We start from the raw sequence: 21,657 nt of genomic DNA, 5'->3' as shown, positions 1-21,657 counted from the left end.
TTAATGGTATTTATAGTACTCTTCTGCAAAACAAAAACACAAAAAACAATAACTGTGTCTCACAGATTTGTGTGATATTGAAAATAAATTTTTAAATACTTGAAAATTGTGTTGCTTAAAAGAATAGTTTCCTTTTTTTCCAGAACAGTCCCCATTATATTTCTTTTTTTTTCTTTTTTTTTTTTTTTGCGGTACACGGGCCTCTCACTGTTGTGGCCTCTCCCATTGCAGAGCACAGGCTCTGGACGCGCAGGCTCAGCGGCCATGGCTCACGGGCCCAGCCGCTCCGCAGCATGTGGGATCTTCCTGGACCGGGGCACGAACCCGTGTCCCCTGCATCGGCAGGCAGACTCTCAACCACTGCGCCACCAGGGAAGCCCATATTTCTTTTTTTTGTTTGTTTTTTAACCAATCAATAGACTTTAAAAGTCCTACTAAATGATACACTACACTTTGATATTTAAAGTGATTAAGAATATTGTTTCAAGAGAAATGGTTATAGTCTCCACCTTACTATAACCACCAAATTCTTTCAACCCTCTGGCAACCACTTGAGAACTTAGAAATGGCTTTAGTCTCTTCAGATGCTTCCTTCCAACTCCTGGGATTTGATGAGCTCATTTAATCATTTTCAAAATATGTTATCATCATGTTTTCTCTTGTCCTTAATTAAATTAATACAAGTTCCCAGTTATATTCATCCCTCAATGCTTTTTACTTTCAGTCTTTCTTTGTCTTCAGGTGTCTCTTTGGATCCATTTATTGTTTTACTCAAGTCCTTTCTCAAGTATGGAAATATGGAACGTGGGTAGACACATTTTCTAAATTTGTGCATAGGCACAAGTATCTTTCTAATCACCCAGAGAGATGGATTAGTTCTTGGGATTCTTAGATTTTGAACACTGTCTCATGAGCCATTCTATGAACTATTCTCTCTCAAACTTTTCCATTGCTTCCTAGTTCCCTGTGTTACATATGAAAAATCTCAACCGAGTTTCATTCATCTCCACATTTAGTCTAGAAATCTGTAAGATTCTTTTTCTTTATTCTTCCACGTCTGGAATTCTTCCATACTCTTCCAACCAGAGTATGTTGACATATGTGTAAGCTTTGTTATGAATTCTGTTTGTGACTCAGGGATCTCTTTCAGTCTTATAAGGCAAACCATTCCACAGCTGAGGGGAGTATTCATCTATTGTGTTAATCATTACCCTATAAGCTCTCTTCATTTTCTTTTGTTCCCTTTTGCAGAATTTTTAAGAATGCCCCATTGAAAATTCTTTTTATATCTATCTTGATCTGTTTGAGATTTTTATCAGGTTTCATAATTTTTCCCTCATGATTCCTGTTTGTCTCTGTCTCTCTTTCCAATCCACCACTAATTATATTCTCAATGATAACTCTTTTTACAGTTCATCTATAGAAACTTTATTTTAAACAAAAAAATTCTGTAAAGTCTTTCTTCTGGGCTCTAATTACATAACCCCAAGAATTATTATATTTTAAATTTTGTTTGGACTCTTTTCCTTCAGTTCTAATTAAAAGGCAACCCCTTCTTCTAGATGTTCAGCTTGATTTTTATCCTTTAGGCTTTGATTCCCTTAGATGTGGGGTTTTAGTTTAGTTTAGCTAGTTTGTTTCTTTTGCCATCTTGTATCATTTTACTAGAGCCTCTTGACCGGAGTCTGGCTAGTTTGGTAAGGGCACAATATTTTTTTTTTCTTGAGGGTTATCAGTAATAGATGGGCTTTGCTGAATTGAGTTTTCCTGCCATCGTCAGAAATTGAAAGAAATCTAGACATCCAGGGTAGTTCCCTATTCCATGGGTGGTGGAATTGGAGAGTCAGTTTAGAAGCACCAGCATTAAAGTGACTCTTGAAAGTCTGTCCTCAGGGCATTTACAAGGTTCTGCCACCTGCCTCTGCAGGGAACCTGGAAAGCATAAACTCTGCCTCAAGCAGTGGTTCTCTAAGTTGGATGCAGATTTTTAAAAAAACCAGGGATTCTGGGTTATTCACAGTGCTCAGGTCACATCCAAGACCTACTCAGTTAGAATTTCTAGGATTGAAACCCCAGCATCAGTACTTTTCATAGTTCCTCACTTGATTCTAGCAAGTAACCAACACAGACTTAAGGGCTCCAGGAAACGCAGACCCTCTCTTTTATCACTGATAACCTCGGCTCTCCCCCTGGACCAACACTTATTCTACTAGTAGACTTCACCTGTTTTGGTTCTTGTGCTACTCCAGATAGATAGGGAGGATGGGATGGAACTGTGTTTGTTACCTTCCCAGAATTCGACATGTGGGAGATGTTCTCTCTCTTTTGAATTATTTATTTATTTATTTATTTATATTTTTATTTTTTGCGGTACGCGGGCCTCTCACTGTTGTGGCCTCTCCCCTTGCGGAGCACAGGCTCTGGACGCGCAGGCTCAGCGGCAATGGCTCACGGGCCCAGGCGCTCCGCGGCACGTGGGATCCTCCCGGACCGGGGCACGAACCCGTGTCCCCTACATCGGCAGGCGGACTCCCAACCACTGCGCCACCAGGGAAGCCCTGAATTTTTTAAATTAATTGTTTGTAAACGATCACACCACATAATCACTTGATTAAAATTAATCTTTTCAGCATTAGCTTCTCTCAGGAAGAGAATTTACCTTCTTTTCTCTTTAACAGTAAAAGTGGGAGATCACTCCCACTGGTCATATTCTTTGATTCAGTGTTTTCATTCCCTCAGCACTTGGACAGTTTTTTGTTCTTATGAGATGCTTTTTCAACCTCACAAAAGTTGAAGAGAAAGCCTTATAATTTATATTCTAAATGCCTAGTATTACAATTATTTTTCAAGTTCTGGCCTAGTATTCTCTTTAACTTAGTATGTTTATTTATCTAAATGAATAAAAGGAAATGATTTCTCAAAATGACAATGTGACACATTCCCACCAATTTTTATTTCTCGAAATATATTTATATCATTTAGCTAGTCATGGAAGCACATCAAATAGTTTTTCTCCATCCTCAAAATATCGAACACTGTTCCTTTAAAAATATTCTCTGATGTTTAATGAACCATATGCTATGGCTTAAGAATCTGGGAATCTTATTATTTAGTTTTTAATTCGGTTTCACTCTAGATACTTTCAGCCTTTATACTATTAATTGACCTTAAATATTTAGTCTTTAAGAATAGATCAAATGAGATTTAATCAGCTTCATGAGAAGCCGTTCTCTTTTAAATAATTATATTGCTTTAAAACTAAGAAAAAAAATCAGTATGATAGATTTTTCACTGATAATATGAAAAAAAAGTCACAACAGACATTTTCTTGTTTTATCCTGCTGCAAAGAAATAGACGAGTCTTAATTTGGGGAGAATTTACAAGGTAAAAACTTAGAAAATATAACAGGACGAATCCATCTGTTTCTCAAGAATTGTCCATTTTATGAACACGTATAGTATTTTAGAAACCCAACAGGGCATATTTCTTGAAACTCATATTGAAAAAGGCATATCCGTAGGCAGCAGAAGTGTTAACAGGAGGGGGCCAGCAAACTTAATGCTACTATACATATGTATTATTTGCTCTTTTCATACCCTGCACACTTTCTCCGACACATGTATTGCTGGTTTGTCAGTTGATTTGTTAAACTATGGAATAATTCAATATACAAATAGCTAAATAATAGTAGCCATATTTCTTCACTTATTTTTCTTGAATTTAACTTGTCTTATTTTCAAAAATTCTTGTTAAAATTCTGGCTTCCTGCCCTCTTATAAGAAGTTGGTCTTTGTAATAAAAATATAGTACAATAATTTCTAGCAGGATTTTGAAGAGCCTAGAAGACGTATTAAATTTTTATTTTGAGAACTCCTTATTCAAGGAGAAATTATTCTGAAAACTCAAGGGCACATTTTTGTTATCATATTTGTGACATATTTATCATATTTATGTTCATTTGAAGATAAGTTCTCTATCATTGATAAATACAGATTTTTTTCTATGTATATAAACTCAGCTTTGAAAGGTTTTTTAATAAATCTACTCTAATTGCAATAGACTCCTATTTATATGTTCCCAAAGTTAATAACAGAGTCAGGGAGTGGCCAATATCTTCCATTGCTGCTTTTCCTATATTCTTTCTTAGTACCGATTGTGATGTGCAGCCCTGGGCTTGTCTGGGAGGAGCCTATGGCAGCTTCCAGCATCCACTTAGCTCAGGAAATACAGTGTGATACTGCATCTGATCTTAACTTTATCTCTAAATGTGGTCCCATAAGCTACTGAGTTCTCACTTGCACTAGCAAAATTGGCACCATAACGTAGGGCAGAAAGATTGAGATTCCATCTCCTCCGTTTCCCTTTTGGACAAACATGGAAATAAATAATTGTAGCCAACACACATTACCATGAAGAGAAAAGGAAAACCATTTTTCTTTTCTATGACTTCTACTGAGATCGAAAACTATTTAAAAAAGAGTGTAGTTAACATTTACATCTCACACGAGTTTTTTTTTTTTCCAGCTTCTTTCTCTAGATGACCCCCAAAGAAGGTTATCTTAGTTATATAGGGAAATTTTCACTTGAGCAGTCATTTTCTGAAGGATATTTCATACTGAAAAGTCTTTGAAATACCATTTTTCATCTACCCACTAAACCTATTGAAAATGTCTCCACAGTACCTGAAACATTTTCTCTGTTGAAATATATCATTTTACATTACTCAGATGTTCTGAAAATTCATAAAGTGGCAATCATAATTTATTGAAATTTCTTTCTGCCAGTCAGAAATGAATAAAACTATATAGTGCATTCAAGCGGAAAAAGAAAAGAAAAATGAAGAGAGTAACTCGGTACTTTTGGTTTAGAAGTAACAGAAGATTGTTCTGAGTACATAAACATAATTTCAGCAGTTCTCTATAATTCTTATTATTTATTTATTTCAAGCTTGTGAAAAACTGAGCCTAAAATCGTGTGGCAAACTTTACACTGTAGATCTCTAATAAGATTGTTCTTTTACTGACATCAGTAATTATTCAATATTTTTCTGTGGGATTCCAACAATTTAGCCTTGTTTCCTTTATGCCTCAGCTGTCTTTTACTTATTTACTTTCTAGAAGATGGCTGAAGGGCCCCTGCTGCCCATTCCTTTTGTAGGTTCCGAGCCTGGGGAATGTCTAGGTTTGTTCTTATCTCTGCTGATTTTGAACTTTTTTCCTGCACTTCCATCTGCTTTTGTTTCTCTAGCTATACACGTCCATCTGATGAATGCAAAAATGATGTTGTATTGAATGGCTCATTTTCTTACTTTACAGGAGAGTTAAGGATACAAGGTACCAACAACAGAGGATTGGTATAAGGATTATATGAATTAATAATGGTAATCATTACATGAGCCTGGCATAGCTCAACATATGCTCTTAGTATTTTTGTTATTATTACATGTTCTGTCATTTCAGAAAAAAAGAAAATAGAATTGCTTCAAATTACTTACCTTACTTTTTCAATGTGTGGTATCTGTGTATGCTGTAAACTATATAAATTTTAGCAAGAAAATTTCTCAAAAATACAATTGGATAGATATCTGGAAGTGACTTCATTCCTCAATTAAACTTGAGCCATCTTTGAGGAAACATATATTTTTGAATGGCTTCACCATGATTTGTTTATTCCCCTGTGGTAGACATTATGTTTTTAAATACATTTTTTTGCTGTTATATACAACTCACAGTAATGAACTTGTGTCTATTTCTTTGCAAACTTCTTTATGTGTATCTGTAAGGTTAAAACCAAGAAGTAGACTTGCTAAGCTAAAGGACGTGAGACACTTTAATTTAGATCCATATCATGAAACTGCTCTCTGAAGTCGATGCTGATCAACATTAGCTCTAAGAATGAATGCGTGTTCCTGGTCCCCATGTTTTTCTAACACTGCTAAATATGTACTTTCAGTATCAACAATTTAAGAAGTGAGAAGTGGCATCTAGTTCTACTTAAGATTTCTCCAATTATGACTGAAATCTGGCATGATCTCATATGTTATTGGTTATTTTTAAGGGGAGAAAGGCATCTGCCTTATCTGTTCTTCATTTTTATCCTAAAGATCCCAGGCATTACTCTTGCTCTGAAATTACTTTTGTGTTTGTTGTATATCCTGCCTCTTTTTTTCTTTCATTCCATCTGCTTTAGGTTCTCATTTAATACAATCCCATCTCTTTTCCTCACAATTTCAAGTATATTGACTGTTACCATTTCTTGTTTATAGCACATTTAAAAACACATGTCTCTGTTACACTGAGTTGTTGTGAGGACTAGATGAGCTAATACAGGCAAAGGTTTGAAATGGTGCATGGTACACAAGCGCAGGTCAAAGCCTGGCATGAAATTTTTCTTCTTTGCACTTTTAAAAAATTAACATCTTACAATAAGTTGATTATCATATTATACAAAATTAAGGTTACTTTTTATTTATAAGAGCTCTTTTTATTAAGACAATATTGTCTTATATGTTGCCTTTTACATTTTTCTGGGTTTTTTTCCCCTGGAAAAACGAATGTTTATGTACATTTATTTTCTGTGTGGTTTTCACTATGGGATTATTTTAAGTGGATATTGCTTATAAATAAATGAAATCAAATAATGAGAAGGAAAATAGGGAAATTATAAGGGGGAAATTAAAGTGAAAAATAATACAGGTAAGAATAAAAACTAAAAATTTGGCCGAGCTCAAATATAAATAGGTACAAAAATTAAGAAATTAGGAAACAAAAATGAAAAAAAAAGTTAATATAAAAATTAGGCAAGGGCTTCCCTGGTGGCGTAGTGGTTGAGAGTCCACCTGCCAATGCAGGGGGCACGGGTTTGTGTCCCGGTCCAGGAAGATCCCACATGCCGCGGGGCGGCTGGGCCCGTGAGCCATGGCCGCTGAGCCTGCACGTCCGGAGCCTGTGCTCTGCAACAGGGGAGGCCGGAACAGTGAGAGGCCCACGTACCGCAAAAAAAAAAAAAAAAAAAAAAAAAAAAAAAATTAGGCAAGATGAGGAAACAAGAAAACAAATGAAAAAATATTATGCTAAAATTAAATGTGATTCAAGAAGAGAAATTAACAGAAAAAAAGTATGTTGCTCCTTCCTAGCCATTAGAAACAATTTCTTTTTTCCAAATATGTAGCATAACTGTTATCAATACACCATGTAGATATCCTACTTTGTTGCTCCTCATTGAAACTAGAAACATATCCACATTTAGGGTCCAAAATAAGAAGGCCTAAATTCAAGTGCTGGCAACTGGGGAAATTACCTTCGGCTAATTCTTTGAAGTTGCTAAAACCATAGACATCGATTTCAGAGTTTCTCCAACTCAACTAAGAGAGTGTTAACACTCAAATCTATATATTTATTTACACTATGAAGTTAAATTGAGATCCCTTCTCTCCCCTAACCAATAACATAAATATATGGTAAAGAATAATTTATTGTTTTACTGTAGAATTTGTTGTAATATTTTGGGGGATAAAGAAAATATCTGGGACACCATTATTATTTTATGTTGTCAGTTGTATAACGTTGGACAAGGTGATTAATATCAAAGTACCTTACTTTTTGAATCTAAAAGTAGCTCTTAGGGGCACAAGGATAAAAATAGAAAATAGATATTAAATATGTATTCAATATGCTTACTATGATATAACCTAACAGTGGCTATTATTGTAAAACAATACAATTTATAGAGTCAATGCAATTCCACTCATAATCCCAGCAATTTTTTTGGTGGAGTTGGCAGGCCAATTTTATAATTAATTTGGAAATGCAAAAGACCTAGGAAAATCAAGGCTATCCTGAAAAAACTTAAAAACAAGCAAACTCACATTATCAGATTTCAAGAGTTATAACGTGAAAGTAATCAAGACAGTATGATATTGGGACAAGTACAGTCTTGAAGTATAATGGAACACAATGGCATAGAATAAACATTCCAAAAGTAGACCTCATATGCGAAGACCTGATTTAGTACAAAGACGCCATGGCAATTTGGTCAGAATGAATGGCATTTCAATAAATGGTGGCAGATTAACGGATATCTGTATGGTAAAAACAAACAAACAAACAAAACCCCCTGAAACTTGAACGTTTATAACTTACACAGAAATGAATTCAAGTTGTATTAGGAACCTAGAGGCAAAAAGAAAACAAAAAAGCTTCCAGATGAAAACAGGGCAATATTTTCATGACCTTGGGTAGGAAAAATTTCTTTTTTTTCCCCACACTTTATTATGAAAAATTTGAAAGACATTTGTTGTAAGTACCTGTATATACATACCCTAAGTTACACTGTTAACAATTTACCCTACTTGTTTTATCATATTAAATTATATCAACTTTCTTTTCTCCAAGGATGAAATCTTAGATTCTCCTAGGAACAAATTCCATAATTACCCATTTTTTTCACTTCATGAGATACAGACAACAGTTATAGACTAACAATACCAATATCAACACAAATTAGGTTTCTAACCAAATGATTTCAATGTGATTTAGGGTTCCTATTCTTTTTAGTTGGTATCCCACTAGCGATGTAAAGATAATTATGTTTTAAATTCACTTGAAATATTTTTCTATCTTTGATTATACCAGCAATTCATTATACAAGTCAATTCATTTGCTTCACGTTACTATGATTTTTTTAGGGATTGCTTATTTAGAGTTTGATTTTTACCTAGAATTTACGTGGTCTTAAACTCAGGTTGATGGAAATAATATATTAAAAGAAGTGTAACTTCTATCCCTGTATATGCCACCTTGTTTTCTCCCACCTCTCCATAAACAATCATTATCTAAAATTAATTTTGTTTTAAACTACCATTGTTTTATTTTAACACAATGAAAATGTTCTCCTCTTGCTTTGTTCATTTGTTCTTGTTTTTAATAGCCTTTATTGTTTTAGGGAAGTTTTATATTCACAAAAATATTGAGCAGAAGATACAGAGATTTCCTGTATAGCCCCTACCCTAACACATGCACAGCCTCATCCTTATCACCATACCCCACCTGAGTGGTAAAGGCGCTACAGTTGATGAACCTACATGTCACATCAGTGTTATTCAAAGTCCCTACTTTACATTAGGATTCACTCAATTCATCCATCCCTCCCCCCAACTGCTAGCAACCACTAATCTTTTTACTGCCTCCATAGATTTTTTTCTTTTCCAGAATATCATGTAGTTGAAATCATACATTATGTAGTGTTTTCATTGGCTTCTTTCACTTAGTAATATTCATTTTAAATTTCCTCCATATCTTTTCATGGTTTGATAGCTCATTTCTTTTTAGTGCAAAATAATATTTAATTGTCTGGTTGTACCACAGTTTATGTACCCATTCACCTACTGAAAGACATCTTGGTTACTTCCAAGTTTTGACAGTTATAAATCAAGCTGCTATAAACATCCTTGTGCAGGCTTTTATGTGGACATTCAACTCCTTACGGTAAATACCAAGGAATGCAATTGTTGGATCATATGGTAAGAATATGTTTAGTTAGGTCAGAAACAGCCAAACTGTTTTCCAAAGTCATTGTACCATTTTTCATTCTTAGCACAATGTTTGAGAGTTCATGTTGCCCCACATCCTTGCCAGGTTTTTCTGTTGTCAGTGTTCTGGATTTTAGCCATGGTGAGATGTGTGTAGCGGTATAGCCTTGTTGTTACAGTTTGCATCTCCCTGATGACATATGATGTGGAGCATCTTTTCATATGCTTATTTGCCTTCTGTATGTCTCTGGTGAGGTGTCTAGTAAACTCTTTGGTGCACTTTTTAATTGGGTTGTTTTTGCTTATTATTGAATTTTAAGAATTTTTTGGATTACAGTCATTTACGGATGTGTCTTTTGCCAGTCTTTTCTCCCAGTCTATGGCTTGTTTTTTCATTTTCTTGACAGTGTTCTGTAATTGATTTTCACTTGATTTTAATGAAGCCCAGCATATCCTTTCTTTCCTTCATGGATTGTGTTTTGGTGTCATTTCTAAAAAGCCACTGCCACACCCAAGGTCTTCTAGCTTTTCTCCTATGGTATCTTCTAGAAGTTTTATAATTCTGCATTTTACATTTAGGTCTGTAGTCAACTTTGAGTTATTTTATGCAGGATATAATATCTGTATCTAGACTCATTTCTTTGCATGTGGATGTCCAGTTGTTTTGAAACTTGTTGAAGAAACTATCTTTGCTCTATTATATACCCTTTGCTTCTTTGTCAAAGATCAGTTGATTATATTTATGGGGGTCTATTTTGGGGCTCTCTCTTCTGTTCCATTGATCTATTTGTCTATTTTTTGCCTTCCTCCTGTCCTTTTCTGGATCTGTACTTTGGTGTCTGACATTAATTTGGGGAAATTCTTAGTCATTGTTGTTTCAAATATTTCTTCTGTTCCTTTTTCTCTTTCTTCTCTTGGTATTCCCATTAAACATATATTATACCTTTTGTATTTGTCCCACAGTTTGGGGATGTTCTGGGAATTTTTTTTCAGTCTTTTTTCAGTTTTTTTTTTTTTTTTTTTTGAGCTTTGGGGATTTCTATTGAGATATCCTCAGACTCAGATTCTTTCCTTAGTTGTATCCCATGTAATAATAAGCCCAATACATTCTTATTACTGCTAACAGTATTTTTGATTTGTAATATTTCTTTTTTTGGCAAGTATTTTATTCTATTTTATTTAAATTTTATTTATTTTTGGCTGCATTGGGTCTTCGTTGCTGCGTGTGGGCTTTCTCTAGTTGCGGCGAGCAGGGGCTACTCTTGATTGTGGTGTGTGGGCTTCTCACCACGGTGGCTTCTCTTGTTGTGGAGCATGGGCTCTAGGTGCCTGGGCTCAGTAGTTGTGGCTCGCAGGCTCTAGAGCACAGGCTCAGTGGTTGTGGCGCACGGGCTTAGTTGCTCCGCAGCATGTGGGATCTTCCCAGGCCAGGGATCGAAACTGTGTCCCTTGCATTGGCAGGAGGATTCTTTTTTTTTTTTTATTTATTGATGTATTTATTAGTCAAGTACTAATAGTGATTATACAGTTTTTACTCTTCTTTGTACGCGGGCCTCTCACTGTTGTGGCCTCTCCCGTTGTGGAGCACAGGCTCCGGACATGCAGGCTCAGTGGCCATGGCTCATGGGCCTAGCCAATCTGCGGCATGTGGGATCTTCCCGGACCGGGGCACGAACCCATGTCCCCTGCATCGGCAGGCAGACTCTCACCAACTGCACCACCAGGGAAGCCCGGCAGGAGGATTCTTAACCACTGAGCCAAAAGGGGAAGTCTCACGTAGTATTTCTTTTTGTTTTTTCTTTAAGATTTCAACTCTTTACTTACATCTACTTCCATCTATTCTTTCATGCTATCTACTTTTCTTCCATTAATGCCATTAGCATATTAATCATAGTTGATTTATATTCCAACTTCCTTGCCATACCTGTGTCTGTTCTGATGCTTACTCTGCCTATTCAAGCTCTATCCTTTGCTTTTTTGCATGTAATATACATTTTTGGTAGCCAGGCCTGATATACTGGGTAAGAAAAACAAACTGCTGTAAATAGGCCTTCAGTAATATGATGAGGTGGGGCTGGGGGAAGAGAAGCCTCCTATTGTCCTATGATTATGTTTCAGTCTTTCAGTAGCTTGTGCCCTGGTGTGTGAACTTCACAAGTGTTTCTCATTTTGTTCTCCCTGCTCAGGTGGATCAGGTTGGCAATCTGGGCTGTAGTTTGTTATTTTCCTTCCTTCTAGTGGAAGCCTTGGCAGCTGAGATTGGGTGTTTCCCTTCCTCCCACTCATTTAGGCTCTGATAAAAGCCCCGCCGGTTAAGCTCCGGTTAGTTTTTCTGGAGGGCAGGCTGTGTTAAGAAGGACGAAATGCTCTGGCGTATTTCAGAGTGGTTCATTTTCCCTTCCTCCTGCTTGAAGCACAAGGGGATTTTTCTCAGTCACTGTGAGAAACTGGTAGAACCCCAGGAGACTGAAAAACTCAAAAGTCTGGAGGCCCTCATCCCCCATCTCAGATGACTGGATTCCCCTGGAGTTTTTATCACTCAGACTTGTCTACACTGAGCCACAAGCATCTTGTCATTTCAAATGCCTGTTTTCCTACCTTGGCACTGCTTCCTGCAGATGTTTCAGGTCCCTGGGTGTCTGTTCTGGTAAGTTATTCTTCTCTGTATTTGCCTGTCTCTCCAATTTTGGGGGGAAGCGTTATACCCGGAAATCTCATTCCTCTTACAGTTCTAAGAGCTGATGATTTTTCAGTTTGTTTAGCATTTACTTCTTAGTACAGAGTGGTGACTTCTAAGCTTCTTTGATACTGGATCACAATCTGGAAATCTCTCCTCTTTGTTTTTTGAATAAACAATCCAAGGTAGAGTGATCTCCTTAACTGTATATAGAGGTATATTTTATTCATTTTGAAATCCTCATGGTAACGGTTGTTCTATTTTTTATTAATTCTACAGTTTACAAATATATTCAATTAATTTCCTATTGATAGACATTGATAGACATTTCCTATTGATAGACATTGGGTTGCCTCTCAGTTTTGCTAGTACAAACAGCGCCACAACGAATAGTCTGTGCCTGTGACATTTTATGGTTTTACCACTGTATCTTTAGGGTAGATGTCTTGAAGTAGGAGTTCTGGATCAAAGGGTCAATATGTATTTAATTTTGCTAATATTGCCAAACTCCTCTGCTTAGAGACTGTATTACTTTGCAACCCCGCCAGCACTCTGAGAATGAGGCCTAGTCACAGCTTTATGCAATTGTGTGTTTTGTCAAATGTACGCATTTATGCTAATCTGACAGGTGATAATGGCCTCAGGGTGTTTTGATTTACATTTCTCTAATTGTAACGAGGTTAACTATTTTATCATAAATGTAATGGGCATTTGAATTTATTTTGAACCTATGTACTTGTGTAATGAATTTATCTCCTGCTCATTTGGGTTAGAGTATTGATTTACTTTTTTTCTTTGATATTTTTAGGAGCAAAGAAAATTCCTTTCTGTATTAGGAATATTAACGTTTTCAGTGATGAAAGTTGCAAATAGACAAAACTTTTAAACAGTGATTTTATTTAAATAATAGCGTGAAGTGTGCTATTTACAGTCTACCTCTATATTTCTGAACTTTCCACGTTTTGAAAATAGGCAAAATCAAGAATTGTGGAGTAAATGATATGCTTATTTTCCTTTATTAATAGACATTTTTCTTCTAACTCTAATTCTTCACAGACTTCGTTTCCTACACAGAAAGAAATTTAGACTCTAATTTTCTTTAAATTTGTCTATTAAAAGTTTGACTAACCAAGAATTCATAACTAGAGTCATATATTTCTGAGTGTAGGGAAATGCTTTCCCATTTAAAAAAATCCAGCCTCCTTGCTTGACACTGTAGTAATTGTGACCCAGAGAGATGACTTTGATCCCCCTAGAGCCCCAAACTGAGTAGCAGTTCATGGATCCCTGAGTTCCTTGTGCCAGGGAGTGTGGCCTCAGCAGTATCAGCAGTAGTAGTGATGTGCCAGGTGATAGGAAGACTGCAGGGCATGAAGAGAAAACTCTACATTTTCTTCTCTTGTTTTGCTTAAAATCTAGTGGAAAAGTAGGGCATTCAGATATATAAAATCACATCCCTGGGCTCCACCACAGATTCTGCTTGAGTTGATCTTAAAAGTAGGAGGAATGTGGTGATAGATGCTCTAAGATGTGACAACAGCTAAGTTCAGTATCAGGGGTCCTACCCCATCTTCCCACAGTATGAATTTCAGTGCTTTCAAAGAAGTAAATGTTGCTGATTTATCATTTTATTTTAACCACTACTAATCATACTGAGCATTAGGCAATCACTCTAATTTCATTAGACTTTTTGTCTGTAATTTTCAGATTAATTTTGTAATCATTACTCAGAAGATAAGAATGGAGGTGATTATTTGTACCCTGAGAGAGAAATTTACAGAGAGAAGTTAAGCAAATGTTTCCATTAGACGTAGATAACACACTGAATTTTATATGTGACTTCAATTATGTTATGTTCTAGAGATAGAAAAGTTTTTTTTAACCTGGGAATATTTATGGACATATAATGCAAACTATGACACAAACTTATTCTCCTTGAAGTTATTCATTTAGGGTACTCAGAGGAGAGAATATCTGATACGACAAGCTTGTTACGTTTGTTACTGCATTTTAATGAGTTTTTGACATAAACCCTACCAAAAAAAGATAACTGTAGTAAATGACAAGTAATAAAAGACTGTAATTTGATGCAGATAAATTTGTTATTTTTGTTAGGTGGTGAATCAGACTGCTTAAGGCATTCAAATACTGTCTTCCGTTTCTAACAAGTCTTTTTTTCATTTTAATAAAAAGTATTTCCTGACGTTCTGGAAAGGTGTTTCTTGAAAGAAATAGGAACTGAGCATTGTTCTTAATAAGCGTAATTAAAAAATAAAATATGTAAGCCGGCATTTTAAAATATGATACTCATTTAATTTCCATGTTTTCCAGATACTTATCATGATACCATAATTTTCCCCTTTGTTAGGTGTAGAATTTAGTGAAAAGGCAGGATGACAGATTTAACCATATGTTTTAACCTGGGAAACATGTTGTGGATTTTAATAAAACTGAATTTCAATTAAATTGAAGTTTCCCATACTCTGTGATAGAGAATAATTTAAAAAATCTTTAATATGTAGCTCAAGTCCCTTTTCTGTCTCTTTTTGTCTTTCCTCTCTCCTTCCCATTTTCCTTTCTTCAAGAGATTTTCATCTCTATTTATATTCTAACTGCTTCCAAATATATGCCTGGAGCTCAGACCTCTCCCCTGTGTTCTAAGCTCAGACCTCTCCCCTGTGTTCTAAGCTCAGACCTCTCCCCTGTGTTCATCTATACTTAACTTCCTGCCAGGCAATCCTAAATGAATGTGGCCAAGAAATTTCAAACACAACATATACAACATTAAACATATACATTTTCTTTTCAAACATCCCCTCCTACTCTCTTTCTATCTGTTGTTCACCAATCAACTAGTATAAAACTGCGACTCTCCTTCCCTCTAACTTATACTAAATAATTGATTAGTTTTCTTCCTCCAATTTATTTCTTAAATAGCATTATTATCCCTTTGATAAAGGACTACATTCAGGTATTTATTCATAACTACATAACATGTTCTAATGTGTCATCCCCATTTCTGTTACTGAAGTTTTTTTTTTTTTTTTTTACAAGATCTATCACCTTATTCTCCTGTACCTAGATCTTGTGACTGTCCACTGTGTACAAAATAAAGGACAAACTCTTCTTCATAACACTCAAGAACCTTCATGTTTTGCTCCCGTTCAATCTGAATCTTAGTCTCCCTCATATTACCTTATAAATTAGCATTTCCGGGGTGTGGCTGGTGCAGGCATGAGCATGGCCTTTCACATTCTGCTGCTCCTATTAAAATCTGCTTATCATCAGTTACTGACTCTTCCTCCCTTTCGGCACTACTGTACTGATAAAGCCTCTGTGAAGTTATCTAAGATACCACCTCCATTCTCCAGATGAAACTAACACCTGTTTAAAGTGGTGCTTCAAGCATAAAACAATTTACATACATAAAACAAGGATCACACTTTACCCTACTCATTTGTAAATAAGCTCACCCTCTAAACTGTGGGCATTTTGTGTGCAGGATCATTTTGGTATCCCTAGCATAGCGCTCACCTTCTAGTAGCTACTTATGATCTATTAATTCATAAAGAGAGGCTGATTGAAAGCCAAGACACTCATTCCGTTTTTGCCTCTTATCACATGACCGTGTTCAAGCCTCAGTTTCTTCGAGCTTCAGTGTTTGTGGCTGTCAGGTAAGGAGGTTTGATTAGATTTTAATGTTCTTTCAACTGGCTGATTTTTCTGAGTTGTTTCTTTGATCTTTGGTAATATTTGTTGTTTATTCTATACAGACAGATTTCTAAAATTGTAATTACTAAAGAATAGATGCATCAGCCTAGGTGAATATTAACACATCTGCTTCATTTGGAAGCATTTGCTTTTGTTTATTAAGAAGACACAGTTTAAAGAATAGTACATGATTTTTCGTTAGAACTGAAGTTAGAAAAGATTTTAAAACTGCTTGTTACTGAAATCTGGGACAGATCACTGGCAATATTTCATATATTCTATGTATGAAACATAGTCTTTCAAGGAGCTCAGATTATTTTCCAAATATGATTTTATTAATCTTTCAATCCAGCTATGGAATTGCAACAGATGGGTCAGCTCTTTTGTAGTATTTACGCTCTGCGAATTGTAAAGAAATTGAGGTAAAGCAATATCATATTTTTTATAAGGTTCTTTCAGCATAGTTACCCAGCATGAGGTAGCACACAGGGAGAGTCTGTCCTCAATAACATCAAGTCTGTTCATCAAACACAATGAGCTGTGTGCACAGATTTTCTTCCTTTCCTCTCCTCATCCTTCTTCTTCTTTTCACAAATATGTTTTCAAGTGATGCGTAGAATAATTTTCAGGGACTTATTTGAAGTAACTATATTTCTCTCTATTGGTATTATATAGTACCTGCTTGTCTTTAAAGATAAATTTTTATTTCATTTTATATTAGTTTAGTTGGGCTACAGTGCTTCCAAGAATTTCACTAGGTAAATTGTGGCCAGAAATTGCAATATATTGAAGTTATTAAATAATTTTTTATATTTTGACATTTACTTATGTATGTTACTCATACTTATGCATGTTACTCATTCCCATGTTCAAGAAAAGTTTTATTTTTGAGAATATTCTTTCTAAATTTTGTTAATTTATTGTGTTCTAAATATTAATCCTAGTGATGATGTTGAGATAAATGAAATGTCTGTTTTCAGTGACTAAAGATGACTTATAGGAAATTTTTGGATAGAACTGTCCCCGTTGATTTCAGTGAATGTTTTTTACAGTAAGTAAAATAGTTTTAATAAGAAGTGTTAAGGATTCGTGTGTGTGTGTGTGCGTGTGTGCACGCACACTTCTTTTTTTGATACTTGTGTATTTAGGAATGATAAATGAAGAAATCTATGTTTTGAGGTATATGTTTTTACATGATCTATTACAAATATATGTGGCAGGAACAGAGATCATGTTCAGTCTGACTTTCTTTTGAAAAGAAAGGAAATTCTAAGAAAGAAGGTGAAGCATAAAAAGCTATTATCTCTGCACATTCTTATAATATTTTTGAGATAAAAAAATATTGAGGAAACAACACATACACAAAGAAAACCCTGAAAAATTACCAAGAGGAATTGAAAATGAGAGATTGCTATCTCCCTAGAGAATTAAAAGTTCACTTTCTTCATGATGGAGAATTCCTCCCCTCAAAAAAGAATGAATAAATAAAATGAAATGATACGTTAATTAAAATATTGAGAACACTAAGTAAATCAGTATTCCTATGGATAATCATGATGTTAGAGGCATGAAATATGAAAGAAAAAGATTCAAAATCTATTGAGGTTCCTTTCTAAGCCTGAAATAAGATATAACAGGTATACCCTAAGGAAAAGTACTAACATTGTCACGGTGCAAATAAACCTTATGTTTACAAACATATTTTAAGTAGGAGGGAACATTTTGAGAGCAGTGCAGTCTAACCAAGGCCCAAGTTTTTCTAAGTCTTGATTCTTTATGAGCATTCAGGGAAGATACTTAGAAATGCTTAGAACAATGTTATGGAACAGACTGACTATATATTATTTACTCTTTCCTCAATTTTATATTTGAAATCTTTCAAAAATGGAGAAAAAAAGGAAAGGCTAGTACACTAAAAACCTGTATCCCTTCCCATCTAGGTTTAAGAAGTATTAACATTTTTCTACATTTACTTTTCATCTCTCTCACATTCTCTCTATAAATATGTAGAGAACCATTTTTAAAATAATTTGCAGACATTATGAAACTTTCACTCTAAATGCTTCGGCATGCATTTACTACAAATATTATATTCTCTGACAAAATTGGAACACTTTCTCCTCATCTGTATCTGTATAAGTAAAAAATAGTGGTAAAGTGACAGTAATTTAACAATATTATCTAATAGTCAATCAGTTTTCAAATTTCTCAAATAACCCCCAATGACTTTTATTGTCATCATCCCCAGCAAGGATTCACATTGCATTTGGTTGCTGCAAATTTCAAATCTAAGAGCATTCCTATGCTTTAACAATTTTTTGAATAACATTGATGTTTCTGAAGAGTGTGGTTCAGTTTTCTTATAACAAATGTTGAATGTATCTGCTTGTTTCTTTATTTTTCTCATTGAACTTGTTCTGTTATCCCCTGTATTTCCTGTCAACTGGAAGTTGAGTCTACAGGCTTGATTAGATTCAGATTATATCTTGGGCAAGAACAATTTACAAATGATGCTGCATCATATCTGCAGGCCCAGTAAGAACTCCTTCATGCTGACCTCTGTTTCCTATAACATAACCCAGTTAGGCTTTACACAGTTCCTTGCTTCTAGCCACTACCAGAGGGCCTGATTTGATCTGCCCCAGATCTAGAACTTCTCAAGTGGGAGGAATGTGAAAATTTGTGAGCAAGAGGGCATATTTTGATAAACTGAAGTACTACTCAGTAAATATCCATTCATCTCTCTCTCTCTCTCCCTCCCTCTTCCCCTCCCCCTCCCTCTCTCCTTCTTTTGCCTTGGGGCAGAGGATACTTCCCTTGCTCTGTTACTTTGGGGCTAGCCCTATGATTTGCTGTGGTCAATAGAATGTGAGTCGATATGAAAGCAGAAGCTTTAAATGTACTTAGTTGTTTTGTCTATCATGATTTGTTGATTCACCATGAGAATATGCCTTGGATAGGTTCTAGGTAAAGGAGAATGAGGCATCCACAGAGCAGAACTAAACTCAATCCACAGCCTGGATATAAACAACTTAAAAAAGAACAGCCACAGCCAATGCTGAGGTAAAAAATAATAACAATATTCTCATTTCAGTTGCTAAATTTTGCATTCTTTTCTTATGCAGTATTGTTGTGATAATAGCTGACTGATGCATAGGTCAGAGTATATGCATAAGTAATCCTGCTCCATATTGCCAAATTTCCATCCCAATAAGAAAATACCACTTTTACTACCAAAAGCAATGTAAAAGAGTTAGTGTTTTTACCCAGACTTGTCAACAAAATGTATCATCAAACTTTTGAATTTTACTCAAGCTGGTGAAAAATACTATGTAATGTGCATTTTTTATTGTGGTAAAAGTGAGCATATTTGATGTGTTTAAGGGCATTTCACATACACCCTTCTTCTGAGACTATCTATTCATATCCTTATTTTTAACAAGTTGCTGTTTTTTACTTCTTGATTTTCAATATTTCTTTATATTTAAGGACGTTAATGCTTTGTCTGCTATGTAAGTTAAAAATATTTTTGCAGTTTGATTTCCTATATGGTATATTTTGTCAAGAAATATTGTACATAGTTTGAGAAATTATATTTCTAAGTTAGCTAGAAAGACCTTACTCCCATGTTTTAAAGAAATTTAGTCATATGCATTTCTGGTCCTTGTATGGTTAACTTGTAACACAATGCATGTGTGCACCCACACGCACACACACACACACACTTAACAATCACAACAAATGAGAAAATAAGCCTCTATAAATAAGAGTAAGTAGACCTAACAAAGAACTAAATTAGTCCTAAAATATATCAGATACCAGAATATTCAGATGAAAAATGCAAAACCAGTATTTTAATTACGTCTAAGTAAACAAAAGAGACATATTAGATGAACAAGGCATGACAGGCAAGTCAATATTTTAAAAGATTCAAACAGTACTTAAAGCAAGATCAAATGTTTGACATTAAAATTTCAGTGAGTGGATAAAACATCAGTTTAAAGCCATCTGGGAAAGAATGATTGCTGTGGCTAGTAGATGTCAAGAAATTACTTAAAGTGAATCACAGAGAAGCGTGAGATTGAAAATGTGGCAGAATGTCTAAGAGTCTAAAGAGCATGAAGTAAAGCATCTAATAATTGAGCAAATGAAAGTTGAAAAAAAGAAAGGAAAATGAGGATTAAAATGAAGGAAGCTCAAGAATAGTGTGGTTCAGAACATTCTAGAATTTATAAAATCATGAATTCTCAGGTTGAGAATAAAATAAATCTGAAAAAGGATCATATGAAGTTACACATACCTAGATACTTCACAGTGAAACTTTAGATAAGCAAAAACAAAAAGAAGGTCCAAGTGTCTAGGGAGAAATCTAGATTTACTACGGAGAACTGACAATTATAGACAGACAGCAGATTTTTCAGTGGAAGCAAACGAAGCTGCAAAGAAATGAAATGTTTTCTACACAGTGTATTGACAGAATAAGTATGAAATAATATTCTAAAATACTGTATACAACAAAACTTATAGTTTTACATTTAGAGACTTACTAATTAAAATTCCAAAATAAAAGTACTTTGAGAAGAAGAAAAAAAAGATTTCAAAAAGAAATGTGAAGTAAAATATGACAAGATAAGGAAAAAGAAAATGGTGGATAAACCTAAAAAGTGACTATATAAAATAACAATGACAATATCTAATTGAAATATAAGGAAATAATAATACATAGGTGAACACATTTCAAAAACTGGGTATCATTCAAATCAGTGTTTCTGAAAAAAAAGTAAGTGGATTAGAAACATAACGTTAGAGATGGTAATATCAACAAGACATAAATACATGGAAGAACATTTTTAGAGTGTAGCTTAATTACCTAAGTTTCAAAGATTAAAATGGCCTTATAGAATTACTAAAACTGAATGTAAATAATATGAAAATATGAACATTCATTTATTATTAATAATTATGTTATATATGTTCCTTAGTTTATGATGCATTTAAAAATTTTTAAAGTACAATTCAGGTATTGTATAAAAGATGTGTGAGAAAATAAAAGTGTGTATCTACATGTGCCTATACCTGTGTACATGCATTTAGTTTTGGAATTTCTACTTTGCATGTTATGAAAAATGTTTTACTTTATTGTATGAAGTTTAAACACTTTACTTAGACAACCCACTTTCTGCTTTCTATGTATTTACCCAGCTATAGCTTAATTTAGATTCTGAGATATAGAAAAACATTAAAACTGTGAGGAGATACATGCCTAGAATGTGAACAGCTCTGATATTTTTCTGCTAGTTCATATTTGGAAATTCTTCAGCAATGTTCAAATAATATTCATTACTGTAGACTCTCAAAGTAGAATTTTGCTAATTAACATATTTCTTTTATATATCCAAGTATTAAAATTTTTAAGAGCAAAGTGAGTAGTATAAAAAAGCCAAACTTCTCATTGTCTGCATTTCTTCATAGAATTTAGATTTTAGAAAGAATATTTACAATTATACATATCAACTTCTTTTAGAAGAGTGAATAAAAACCCATATTTAAAGAAAAAGTACTAATAAAGTTAGAAATGGCTAACACAACCTTAGCCCTAATATGTTCCAAATATTTTGAAGATTCTTACATATATTAATTGATTGAATCCTTAAAATACTATTATTTCTGTTTGCAAGTGAGAAAAGGACATCTTAGTGAATTAAAATAATGAGGAACACGTAGAATGTGGTAGTGTTA

Source organism: Monodon monoceros, unplaced genomic scaffold (assembly GCF_005190385.1).
Source record: "Monodon monoceros isolate NGI ecotype Baffin Bay Population unplaced genomic scaffold, NGI_Narwhal_1 Super_Scaffold_2, whole genome shotgun sequence".
Taxonomy (NCBI): Eukaryota; Metazoa; Chordata; class Mammalia; order Artiodactyla; family Monodontidae; genus Monodon; species Monodon monoceros.
This window is presented reverse-complemented; position numbering follows the sequence as displayed.